The following is a 13791-nucleotide window of genomic DNA, read 5'->3' on the forward strand; positions in this document are numbered from 1 at the left end:
TATAATAAAAACCCCCGAGTGTGCATTATAAATGGCACCCCAGGTAGCTGTGAAATGGTGTAAGTCATAAATGGAGTTACAGTCTGTGGTTTGCAAAGTGCTTAGAAGTTTTTTGTAAAAATATATGAAGTTGTACATTTTGAGTTTACTCATATACATGTGTATATATATTTTTTGGTGTGTTTTAAACATTAAGTTACTAAAATGTTTAACATTTTAGAATTATATGTAATCACCTGATGTAATTGAGAACAGTTTTGTATTTGGATTGACTGAACAGCAACAGTGTTAGCCATTGTATATCACATTTTCTAAAGCACTATTTTCTATTCTTAGTGTATAGTTTATTAAGATCCTGACATGGCAAATGAGGAAGCAGTGTCCTGTCCAGCCACCCACAAGAAAGAGACCAAAGAAGCAAACTAGCACAAGAGAGGAAAGTGGCACCATGGGAAGGGAAGCCAGTGGAATGGGACGTGTGGAAACATTTGGGGAGGGTCAGCTACCCGCAGTTCATCCCGGTTATGGAGCAGTATTGTAGTATACTTAGAAGGCATGTACCCATCACCACAATCCAATTTCAGAACATTTTTGTTACTCCTAAAAGAAACCATGCTACCGTTAGCAGTTGTTTCTCATTGCCCTCTTACAGTGACTAGTGATCCTTTTAACAGACAAATCATGAAATATGAACACTTCAGACAAAATTCACCATTCTAAATATTTGGAGAATGGTGTTGGTGTTAGATTAGCCCCACGTTCTCAATACTGAGTAGTTGCTTATCATGGGAAGACGCCCTGGGGGAAGCCCCCTCCCGCCCCCTCCCTCCCCTCCTCCCTTTTCTGTGTCATGTTATTGACTCTTAATCCTGAGTTCAATACAAAGTTTAGGCACAAGGGGGAGATCATAGAGTGCTGAAGTTTTTCTTCTGTATTATTCTGCACAGAGATTTCATCAAAAAAAACTTGCCTAAGTATAATTTTCATCATTGATTTCATACATTCTTGTGGTTTCAACTTTAAAATGATTGATTACACTGGAACAAGGTATCTGCTATTGTAAAACAGTCGTAAATTGTGTCTTCATCCTGATTGGTTGGCTTAAGTTGTGGGGGGAAGTCTTTTTGAAATGAGTTTCCCTTTGCAGTTCAGGCTGGCCTTGAACTCATTTAGTAGCCCTGACTCAGTGTCCCTCTTGCCTCAACCTCCTGAGTGTGGGGATTACAGGTGCACATCACCATGCCCAGCTACATAGTCCTTAAAATACAGTGATTTTATCATGGAAACACATCGGGTGAATTTGAAAATAAGATTCAGGAAAAGGACAATTTTGTTAACATTGCAGAAAATTTTCACTTAAAAAAGCTTTGTAAGGAAATGAAAATAATTTTTCCATTCACTTGACCTTTGAATATTGCACACAAGGAACCGAGAAATACTATGATTTTTTCCTAACTTTATTAGTTGTGATGCAACAAATTAATTTCTGTCAGAACTCAGATTTAAGCCAAGCATAGTAGCACACACCTGTAATCCCAGCATTTTGGAGGCTGAGGCGGGAGAATTGTTGCAAAGTTCAAGGCCACCTTGGGCTACATGGTGAGTTCAGGGTCAGCCTGAACTACAAAGTGAGACTCTATCTCAAAAACAAACAACAAAAAACAAAACCAATCAAAAAAAGATCAAAAGGGAGCCAATATTCCAATTCAATTTTATACTTAAGATAACAGTTGGGCTTGATATATGTCTTCAGTGCTGGATTCTGAAACCATGTCCTCGGGGCTCAGAAGACAGAATTCAGGCTGGACAGTCTGCAAACTTGGGTGGGAACTATCTCTTGATATTACCCTCTAGTTATGGTTTAGTATTTCCTTCAATTTTGTGATTGGTGTGCATTTGCAGTACAGAATGATGACATTCACTCAAAGGACTTGATACGTATGCATAACACATCTTAGTTCTTTTATTTTAAGTCCCCTTTCTCTCCCCTCTTTGTCCATCTCTTAGTGCCTTCCCTTAGTTTTGAGTATGGGCCACAGACTATTAGTTGGGTCTGTGTCACCTAGCAGTCATAGATTTTTCTGTGTTAAATTTCAATTACAGTTATTTTTGCTGTCTTACAATAATTGTCTCATTGCTGTGTCATAATCAGAATGGTAATAACCCATTGTTAACGTTTACGTATCTCTGACATTTAGACATTTTATTTGGAGGAGCCTATGACATAAAAACACTTAATCTTTCCTCTTTTCACCTTTAACCTAATTTTTTTTCTTTCCTTTCGCAAAGCTGGCAAAAACTATGACTAGGTTTATTTTTATTTATTTTTCAGTGCTGAGGTTTGAACCCAGAGCCTCACACATGTCCTACTCAGCTACCCCCAATCTCTAGTTTTGTGTATGGTGCATTTTTTCTTCTTTAAATCTGACTTAATACTAATGCGGCTTTGTTCAATTTGGTGCCTTCAAAAGATCCTGAAAAGAAGTTTTCATGCATGCAGATGGATTGAATCATCCTTAACTTATCATAAGGAGTTATTTTTAAATTGAAAAGGATGAAAATAAATATTCAGAAAGTTTTTCCTATTTAGAAGTTATCTTAAAATAGTTTAAAGATTCTAATGTAAGAGCTCCGAAGGAGTTTTTAAAAATATAAGGCATGGAGAAAATTCACAGAAGTTTCTCTCATGTATCTTTGTAAATTTTATGAGAGTTTTTTTACCATCAGTGAATATCATACATGTACATAACCCTATTAACAACACAGAGATGCTATGGAGTGCTATGGCTGGACCATGTATTAAGTATTTTACTTTCAATGTGACATTAATAATCCTAGAGGCAAAGATTTTATCTCATTATGTACATAAAGACACCAAGAGTTGTATTTTAAGTAATTGGCAAAGAAGACTAAATATATGGAGCCAGGAATTAAGTTCTAACCTGCTGGAATCCAAACTTCAAAATTATGACCTTGTAAGATATATTTTAGCATAATTTACTATCTTTAAAAAATGGGTAAACTATTGATGGAAATTTGAGCCTTGATTATGAGATAATAAGCCATGAGTTAGTAATCAGTTGAAGCCTCATGTATTTTGCAATGAAGATCTAGAGAAAGGAAGTGAGGATTATTTTTCTGTAATAGTTTTAGCATCACTGGGCACAGGTGAGTTCACAGATTTTTACAGCAGCTTGATCACCATACTGAGAAGGAAAGGCTTGTCTAAGACCTTCAGTGTGGAGAAAGAGAACAGCAAATCCCAAAAAATTCAGGATTTCAGGCAGCTGGGAGCCAGTGGGTAATTATTTTGAATGGAAATTATTTTTAGGCACAGATTGAAATGCCTTGATGAAGATGAACCAGCTCATTCTTCCAACCAAAAGGATGTTAATAAATATCATGTTTGGCTCCCTCGGTGAAGTCTAAAATTCATAAAAACTATTCCAATTCTGGCTGGTTCTTTGATATTACAGATAAACTTTAAAACTAAATGATGCATAATCTTCCATTATTTATAAAAGTATGCTTTAAAATTCTATATTTTTATTCCCTTTTTTCTAATTCTCTAGTGGAATGTGATTGAAGCCCTAATAATTGTGATCTTGTGAGATGGAGTATGAGTTAGGGTTGATAATCTGGGCAAGATCCCAGCTCTGCCACTAGTTACGTCATTTGAGCTGGTTACACAATAGCTAGGTGTGCAATCATTTTGCTACTGAGTTTCCTTACATATAAATGATGTGTATACTTACTACTAGCTTTATAACTAGGATATTTGTGTCTTTTGCACCAAAACAAAGCCATCTTCTTTACTTTTCTGGAATAAAAATTGGCACTTTATCTTTGTAAGGAACTCCACTCCTTTCATCCTGTTTTGCTTACATCATTTTTTCTCCTTGGAAAACTCCACTTCTATGAAATTATGACTCCTGTTGGGCGTGTCAGAGGTACCTGTTACACACTACAGAATACTTTTGGAAGCTAAGCTAGTTTTGAAATTTTAAATGGTTTCTATAAGGACAAATCATGAATTAAATATGTTGGTAAGGCAGAACCAAAGGGTAGAACTTATTTGAGGTAAAAGAATTCATTGAAAATATTCCACAGTGTGGACTGCTGACATCATATTTAAAAATTCTATATAAATTGGAGGGAGATTTTATTATATTGATGGACCTGGCCTAGCAACAGAACTCCCAGAGTAAAAATTGAACCTCATGTTGTTTTTTTTTCCAAATTGATTTTATTTCAGAGAGAGAGAGAGACAGAGACAGAGAGAGAGAGAGAGAGAGAGAGAGACAGAGAGAGAGAGAGAGAGAGAGAGAGAGAAAACAAATTTCAAATTTCAAAATATGTCCATCAAGGGTCAACAATGGTACATACCCTGTGCATTGTCCTCCTCAAATCATTTACCCAGAGCACAAGACATCTGCATTCAATTGTCCAAACAGTATCAGGACAAAATTTTTTCAATGACATCTGAGAAATCAATAATAAGACTATCTTAACTCTTCTCTCTCTCTCTCTATATATATATGTATATTTATTTATTTCAGCTTCTCACACTAGTCAGACTACATGATATTTACACACACATGTTTGATTTATTTCACTTATGAGTATGGTCTCAATTTGCATCCATTTATCTATAAAAGTCTTCAGTTTATTCTTCTTTATGGCTGAATAGTATTCCATTGTACAAAAGTACCACATCTTTTTTATCCATTCTTCAGTTGATGGGCATTTAGGTTGTTTCCAAGATCTAACTATTACAAATTGTGCTGCTATAAGCATAAATGCACATTTATTGCTGTGTTTTTAATTCTGGAAGATACCCAGAAGGGGAATAGCTGGGTGGAATAGCTTTAGTTTTAATATTTTGAGGAATCTCCACACTGATTTCCATAGTGGTTGCACCAGTCTACACTCTCACCAACAGTGGAGAAGGGTTCCTTTTTCCCCACAGCCCCTCCAGCATTTGTTGTTGGTTGACTTCTTGATAAGGTGCTGTCATACTGCCAAAAGATGCTCAGACCACCACTCCAGCCTGCAAAGGTAACCAAACAATACAGGCATTCAGTTGCTTTTTGTACCCAGTTGCTAAGGACTCAGCCTGTGCTCCGAACCAGCCAGTTCCTTAAGGGAGTGGAGGAGTTCTTCATTCTCAGCACAGGCCCAGCAGGCTCAGGGGAGGGGTTATTTGAATTCTCACTTCCTGGGCCCTGCATGACTTGCTTGTGCAGCTTACCGGAAGCTGATCAGCTTCTTCTTCTTCATGGACACCTCCCAGCCCCGGTTTGGCTTTTGCCAATTCACGGGAGGTGTTTTCTCCACAGTAGCGCTATAGTACAATTCCAAGTCAGGGATTGTGATGCCTCCCCTCATCTTGTCTTTGTTGCCCAGGATTGCTTTTAATAGTCTAGGTCTTTTCTGGTTCCAGATAAATTTTAAGGTTGTTTTCTCTAATTCTGTGACACATGCCATTGGGATTTTGACTGGGATTGCATTAAATCTGTGAAACAGTTCCGGAAGCATGGCCATTTTCCCTGTACTGGACCTCACAGTGTGGAGTGACTGTACAAAAAGCCATTTTCCTGCTTTTCTGTCTAGAACAGCTGGCAACTTGTTGGACAAGCGTCCTCCTGTGGGTACCATGCCTTCCCAGGAACTGCCTCAGGGGCGGGATGTGGCCCCAGCCAAGGCAAGGCAAGGTTGCCGATGGCCACGAAAAATATTTCCTTGCAATTAAGATAAAGGTTATGGAAAGAGAGAGTCCCCTCACTTTTTTCTCCTGAAGTTCTCATGTCCGGTTAGGACGCTCCATTTTACATGAGGGACAACAGCCTTGCCAATGATAGCAAATGGAAGTACCTGTATCTGGGTCAGATCACAAAGCCTCAGCCTGCAATTCATGCCACTACTTACATCGACTTCTCAAGTAACAGTACAGTCATGGTTCTCCCCCACGCATCTTTATTGGTGTACATAAGCGTTACAGAATGATGAGATTTATTTTGGTATATTGGTACAGGCATATAACATTTTGATTCTTTTGTTTTTTTCAGAGAGAGTCTCACTATGCAGTTCAGGCTGGCTTTGATCTCACTTTATAGCCGCTGACTGGTCTTAAACTTGCAATGATCCTCTTGCCTCAATCTCCAGAGTGCTGGGATTACAGGCACGCGCCACTACGCTCAGCTTGTTATTGTTTTTCAAGTAGGGTCGCTTTTGACTAAGATGGCACCAAAGGGAAGGAGGAAGCTCCTTCCTCTCCCCGCTCTGAAGCTAAAGCAGAAAGCTTTGAAGGCCAAAAGGCGGTGCTGAAAGACATCTACAGCCACAAAAAGAAGATCCGCACGTCACCCACCTTCCGCTGTCCCCACACACTGTGGCTCCGGATGCAGCCCAGATCCCCTTGGAAGAGCACCCCAAGGAGGCAAAGCTGGCCGCTGTGTGGTCATCCAGCTCCCCCTGAGCACGGGGTCAGCCATGGAGAAGACAGAGGACAGCAACATACGCGAGTTCATTGTGGATGTCAAGGCCGGCGAGCACCAGCTCACACAGGCTGTGAAGAAGCTCTGTGACACCCACTGGCCAAGGTCAGTGCTCTCATCAGGCCTGATGGAGAGAAACCGGCTCCCGATCATGATGCTTTAGATGATGCCAACAAAATTGGGATCATCTGAACTGAGTCCAGATGGCTAATTCTACATCATATTTTAGAGCACTTTTTTTTTAAGACACCCCCCCCAAAAAAAAAACAAAAACAAAAGCTAAAAAACCAAAATAAAAAACAAAACAGGGTCATGCCATGTTTCCCAGGCTGGCCTCCAGCTCCTGTGGACCCTCCTGCCTCAGCCTTCTAAGTGCTGAGATTACAGGCTTGCACCGCCACACTCAGCCATTTTTTTCATTTATTTTACTTGCTTTCTCTTTTCTCTCTCCTCCTCAAATCCACTTTTACATCTCAAAATTCTAGTTTTGTGTCACTTATTTATTTAAAATTTACTTTTAGATTGCTTATATAAGAAACCATGAATATTTAACTTTCTGAGACTAGCTTATTTCATTTAACACAATAGTCTCTACTTCTACTCATTTGCTTGCCAATGACATCTTTATGGCTGAATAATACTCCATTGTGTAAACATACCAGATTTTAAAATTATTAATCTGCTGATGGGCACGTAGGTCCTCTCCACAGCTTAGCTATGGTAAACTATACTGTGAACGTGGATGTATCTGTGAAATACAATATGCTATCTTCAGTTCTTTTGTGAATATACCCAAGAATGGGGTAGCTGGATCTAGTTTATTTTTGGTTTTTTGAAGAATCACCATACTGATTTCGTAGTGATCGCACAGGTTTTACCTTCCTACCAACAGTGTATCAGTGTTCCTTTTCTGAGAGCTACATGCCTGCATTTTTTATTTCTGTTTTTGTATTTTTTTCCCTAAATTGAAATTTATTTTTTAAAATTAATTTTATTGGAACATTTCGATGTACATAAGTATAGCATTCATCATGGGGAGTTTGCACCTGTACGTGATGTATGTTGGTTCTTTTTTCCCATGATTCCTCTCTCTGTTCACCTGCGCCTCTTCTCCTCCATATTTATAAAAGCTTTGTTTCCATTCTTTTCTTCCATGCTTTTTCTTGTCCCTTCAGTCCTTCTTCCCTCCTAACTCCATGTTCCCCTCCCATTTCACAATATCTATTCTACATTTAAGTCCTTGTTCCCTTTCAGCATCTTAAACCAGAGAAACCACATGACATTTAAACATGTATCTGATATATTTCACTTAGGAGAGTGGTCTCAAAGTGCATCTAGACCTAGAAATGTCTTAAGCTTGTCCTTCTTTATGGCAGAACAGCACTCCATCATATAAAAATCCCACATCTTCTTTATCCATTAGTTGGTTGTCGGAAACTTGGACTGTTTCCAAGATTTAGCTACTACAAGCTGGGCTAATATAAACAGGGGCATGCGTATATCAGTGTGGTAGGATGATTTTAATTCTTTCAGGAAGATGCAGGAAAGGGAGTAGCTGGGTCAAATGGAACCTCTAGTTTTAGTTTTTTGAGGAATCTCCACACTGATTTCCACAGTGGTTGCACCAGTCTACACTCTCACCAACAGAAGAGAAGGCTTCCTTTTCCCCCACAGCTCTGCCAGCATTTGCGATTGGTTGATTTCTTAATAATAGCCATTCTTTCTGGATTGAGATGAAATCTTAGTGTTGTTTAAATTTGTATCTTTCAAATGACCAGTGATGCTGAGCATTTTTCATATATTTATTGGCTGTTTCAACTTTTTCATCTGAGAAGTGTCTATTCATTTCAGATGCTCATTTTTGGATTGGGTATTTACATTTGATTCTTTTTGAGTTCTTTGTGTGTTCTAGATATTAGTCCTTTGTCTGAGGGACAGCTGGCAAAAAATTTTTCCCATTGTAGTTTTCTATTCTGCTAATGGTTTCTCTTGCTGTGTAAGAGCTTTTTTTTTTTTTTTTTTTTTTTTTTTTTTTTGTCTTTTTCATTTTTATCGGTACCAGGGATCGAACTCACGACCGCCTGCTTCCAAGGCAGGTGCTTACGCCGCTGAGCTAAATCCCCAGCCCTTGTGTAAGAGCTTTTAAATAAGATGAGATCCAGGTTATTGATTCTTTTTTTTTTTTTTTGGTCCTTTTCATTTTTATTGGTACCAGGGATCGAACTCACGACCGCCTGCTTGCAAGGCAGGTGCTTATGCCGCTGAGCTAAATCCCCAGCCCCTGGTTATTGATTCTTTGTGACATTTCCTGTGGGATGAGGTTTTCTTTCTTTCCTTCTTTTTTCATATTTTTGATGACAGCTCTTCTGAATGGGATGAGATGGAATCTCAATACAGTTTTGATTTGCATTTCATTAATGGCTAAATATGTTAAATATTTTTTGGGGAGGAGCAAATATGGCAGATAGAAAACAACTGGCTACAGAGGCTCCCTGAGATAGTCAACTTAGAATTCAACATAATACAGTGTGGGGAGCCCCAAACAGAGGGAGATGAATTCTCTCGTCCCACGAAGAAATTAAGGTGAGAAGAACCAACCAAACATACAGTCCTGGTGCTATTATTGGAACAGCTGAAGGTTCAGTGTTTCCACTGCAGTGGGCGACTTGCTGAGCCATCCGAGGTCCTGCTGCTTTTACTCACTGGAGGCACAGTTACATTGAGTTCAGAGGTTGGCCAGCCGAATGGAGAGCTGAGTTGGCAGGGAGCCTGCATCGACCTGTGGTGAGTGATGGGAGTGGAGCCATTCCATAGAAAGGGGGGCTCCAGCAGACAACATTCTGGGACCAGGCAGGACTGGCAAGTACAAGGGGCAGCAGTGACTTCAGTCAGTTGTTCCCTTCACGAATGGGATTGGTGGAGTGAGCTAGGCCTGGGTCACATGACCTGGCGGAGACCCAATGGGTTATCCGAAATCAAGTCCCTACAGCGGTGTTACACACTAACCACACTAATCCAGTGAACCCTCAGAAGTTTGACTGAGCCGGAGGAGAGCTGGCGCAAAGTGCAGGCCACAGCAGCTTGACTGACCCAAAGGGGAGGGGCCAGCATATGCTGTCCCTGTCTGCAACTCACTAGCACAAGGCAGTGGAAGGGTCATCTAGCCAGTGTGCTTCAGAAGAATTGTAACCAACAAAGGAAGAAACTGGGGCCTCCTGGAAGAAGCAAAACAGATTGGAAGAGGAAGCAACAACAAAAAGTCCCCAGTTCCCAACCCTGAGAACACTGACCCAGGACAGGTAAATACAAAGGAGAATGAGAACAGCAAACCTGCCATATCAGACACGGACATAAAGAGATATATTCGGGACCTCATAGATGAGTTCAAAAGTGAAATATTTAGCCAAATAAAGCAAGATAAAAGAAGATTAATAAAAGAGATACTAAGCATCCCTCAAGCAGACACAGACAGAAGAAGGGAGGAACTCAAACAAAGGAGAGAACCATTTGATGAAGAATATAAAAAAATACAGAATACATGAAGCAGATTCAAAGAGTTACCAGGAAATTAAAAACTTTATGGAAGGGGGCTGGGGATTTAGCTCAGCAGCATAAGCGCCTGCTTTGCAAGTGCGTGGTTGTGAGTTCGATCCCTGGTACCGGTAAAAAACAAAACAAAACAAAACAAAAAAAACCTCTATGGAAAGATGGCAAATCAGCTCGAAAGAAAACTAAGAATAGATTATCCAAACTGGAGGACAATTTAGCAAGGTGGGAGTATGAAAGGGAAAACTTTTAAAAAATAACAAGAAAATAAGCAGTAACAATACAAAGACTAGAAGATGACAAGAGGATCTATAACTTGAGAATAAAGAATGTGAATGAAGAAGCAGGGGTACAAACAAAGGAACTACAAAGGCTATTCACAGAAATAATTAAGGAAAACTTCCCAAACATAGGAAAAGGAAATGATATTCTGACCTATGAGGCACACAGAATTCCAGCCACCTACAACCAAAACAGAGCTACACCCAGGTACATAATAAGATCCCAGAATTTCAATATAAGAACAGAATATTAAAAGCTGTTAGAGACAAGAAACAGATAACCTATAAAGGAAGGCCCATCAGAATCACGGCAGACGTCTCAACACAAACCATCAAGTCAAGAAGAGCCTGGAGCAAAATATTCCAAGCCCTGAAAGAACATAAGCTCCAACCCAGATTGATATATGCTGCTAAACTGTCTCTAGAAATTAATGGAAATACAAGATGCTTCTAAGACAAAGAGAAACTTGGAAAATTCACAACCACCAATCCAACTCTACAGAGAATACTGCATGCCATTCTAGAGAGAGAGAAAAGTACTAGGACTCCAGGAACAGTGGCAGAGAGGCCTCAATGAATGGAGCAGAAATCAGAATGAAGAAGATAAGCAGACAACTGATGGCAAAAAAAGAGCATAACAGAAATGAGGCAGAGAAGATTTTATTCAAAATTGATATGATTGATAGTATCAAGTCTGAGAGTATAGGCAACTACACTGAAGATGACAAGACTCTATGATACACATTCTGGTTTGATAACTGCCAGTTTTTGAAGTTCTATAGTATATAAAAGTTGTGTTTTTATTAATACTGTTATGTACTGATATATTCAGTTATACTATGTCTGATGATATTGCCAATTCTATTGGCGATAACAAGAGACAACACAGGAACTATGGTAGAACTCTTTGTACAATGGTCTTCTATGTTTTTTTCGTTTTATGTGTTTATAGGAATATGTTTTGTTTTGTCTTGCTTTGTTTTGTTTCTCCCTCTACTATAGAAAGGATAGAGGATAGAAATACATGTTAAGACTCATGCATGTGTAGAATCTATAAACAGTTTATGAGAACTGATCTTATTGCACATGATAAAATGAACAGATACTTTGGAGAAAAAGAGACACTAAAATACCCAGTGCTGATCCTGGAATGTCCTAATGTGAAACCCAGCAATAGTATTATTCTTTGTTCAGAGTGATATTAGCCTGCTTGGGTTTATTCAATCTCAACATAATTGAAGATATGGATAACTGCATGTATGTTTAAGTGTATAGGATTGATAACCATATTTCTAAGTTTTTGTTGGGTAGTTGAACAGAACTGGTTGCAATCTCACTGTTTGAATCCCCACTTGATATGATCCACTTTAGTATCTTGAATAACTATTTGTAAGAAGACAATCTGGAATCATCAACTAGTGATTTCTTACTGTTTATTTTTTCTTTGAAGTTATGTATTATTTCTACCCATTTTCTGTTTTGTTTAGTCTTTCTTTAAATTAAATTAAAAAAAGATACTACAGTACCTAGTGCTGATCACTGAGTGTCATGATGTGAATTCCAGCAATACTATTATTCTTTGTTCAGAATGATTTTAACTTGCTTTAGTTTGGTTAATCTCAACATAAATGAAGATATGGATAACTGCATGTATGTTTAAGTGTATAGGATTGACAACCATGTTACTAAGTTTTTGTTGGACAGTTGAACAGAACTGTTTGCAGTCTCACTGAATTCCCACTTTATATGCTCCATTTTTGTATCTTGAACAACTATTTGTAAAACGACAATATGTAAACATCAACTATTGATTTCTTACTGTTTATTTTTTTCTCTGAATGTATTTCTACCTATTTTCTGTTTTGTTTAGTCTTTCTTTAAATAAAGTTAAAATAATAAAAATAAATAAAATATGTTAAATTTTTTTTCATGTATTTCTTGGCCGTTTGTTTTTATTTTGAGAATTCTCTGTTCAATTCATTTGCCCATTCATTGATTGAGCTGTTTGTTTCTTTTTGGTGTTTAGTTTTTTGAGTTCTTTATATAGTCTAAGTATTAATCTTCTATCAGAAGAGTAGCTAGTAAAAATTTTCTTTCATTCTGTCAGTAGTCTCTCCACTCTATTATTTCCTTTGGTATATAGAAGATTTTTAATTTTTAATTTGATGGAATATTGTTTATTGATTTGGTCTATTATTTTCTGCACTGTTGGGTCACATTCAGAAAGTCTTTTCCAAGTTTCCAGCCTTAAGTCTAGGTCTTTGAGCCATTTTGATTTTATTTCAGTACAGGGAGAGAGATAAGGATCTAGTTTCAGTCCTCTGCATGTAGATTCACACTTCTCTCAGCAGCATTTGGTAAAGAGGCTGTTTTTTCAGTGTGTGCTGTCAGCCTCTTGGTGTCAAAATCAGATGACTAGAAGTATATGGGTTTTTTTGTGCTTTCCATTCTATTGCATTAGTCTATACGTGTGTTTTTGTACCAGAACCATATTTTTTATTAATATGGCTTTGTAGAGTAATTTGAAATCAGATATGATGGCGCTAGTATTTATTTATTTTCTTGCTCAGGATTGCTTTGGCTATTCTGGATCTTTTCTGATTCCATCTGAATTTTGGAATTTTTGATAATTGTATGAAGATTGTTGTTGATAGTTTAATGAAGAGCACACTGAATCTGTATATTGCTTTTAGTAATATAATCATTTTAGTAATATTAGCTCTGCCAATCTATGAACAAGAGAGGTTTTTCCATTCTCTAGTACCTGCATCAATTTCTCTCTTCAGTGTTCTGTAATTTTTATTATAGGGGTCTTTCATTTTCTTGGGTAAGTTAATTCCTGGGTGTTTTTTTTTTTTAAACGATTGTGGTTTTCTAGTTATATGAAGAACTGAATCCTGAGTTCTTTCTTGTGGGTTCATTATTGTTGTATAGAAAGATTATTGATTTTGAATCCTGTACATCATATATTTTGCAAAGTGATTTATATTTTATAAAACAATTTGGATATTGTGCAATGTCAACATGAGAATACTGAGATATAGGTCTTATTCTCCTATACTGAGATATAGGTCTTATTCTCCTAACTGGATTTCTGGGCAGCAGAAATTCTACAATGTCTGCATAGCTTGTAAGTGGCTTGATTGAGGACTGAAACATTGGCTTCCAAGACCTCTGCTATTTTTATGGTCCTGTATTATTAAGGACAATTAGTAAGATTTCCCAGAGATCAGAAATACAACTAAAAATGCTTAGATTTTGTCTTCTTGACCACTGTTTATTCTACTTTTATCTCTGTACACTCAGGGTTCCATAGAAGTACTTCAAGAACCTGAGGTGTGATGTAAAGTTGGGCTATTTTGGTGGGACTCTTCGCACCCACCACTTGGTAACTCCAAGAGAATCTCCAAGTTAATCCACATGTTGAGCTCCTGAAAAAGACTCCAGCTGATTAGAAACCTTAGCAT

General features: G+C 38.0%; 1 pseudogene; it reads left to right on the plus strand.

The window, feature by feature from the left end:
• Positions 1–5536: 5536 nt before the first annotated feature.
• Positions 5537–6689, plus strand: LOC100734060 (large ribosomal subunit protein uL23-like; annotated as a pseudogene).
• Positions 6690–13791: the final 7102 nt, after the last annotated feature.

The sequence above is a fragment of the Cavia porcellus genome, unplaced genomic scaffold (genome assembly GCF_034190915.1).
Source record: "Cavia porcellus strain 051 isolate PalLab524CR breed Dunkin Hartley unplaced genomic scaffold, mCavPor4.1 scaffold_22, whole genome shotgun sequence".
Classification (NCBI taxonomy): domain Eukaryota; kingdom Metazoa; phylum Chordata; class Mammalia; order Rodentia; family Caviidae; genus Cavia; species Cavia porcellus.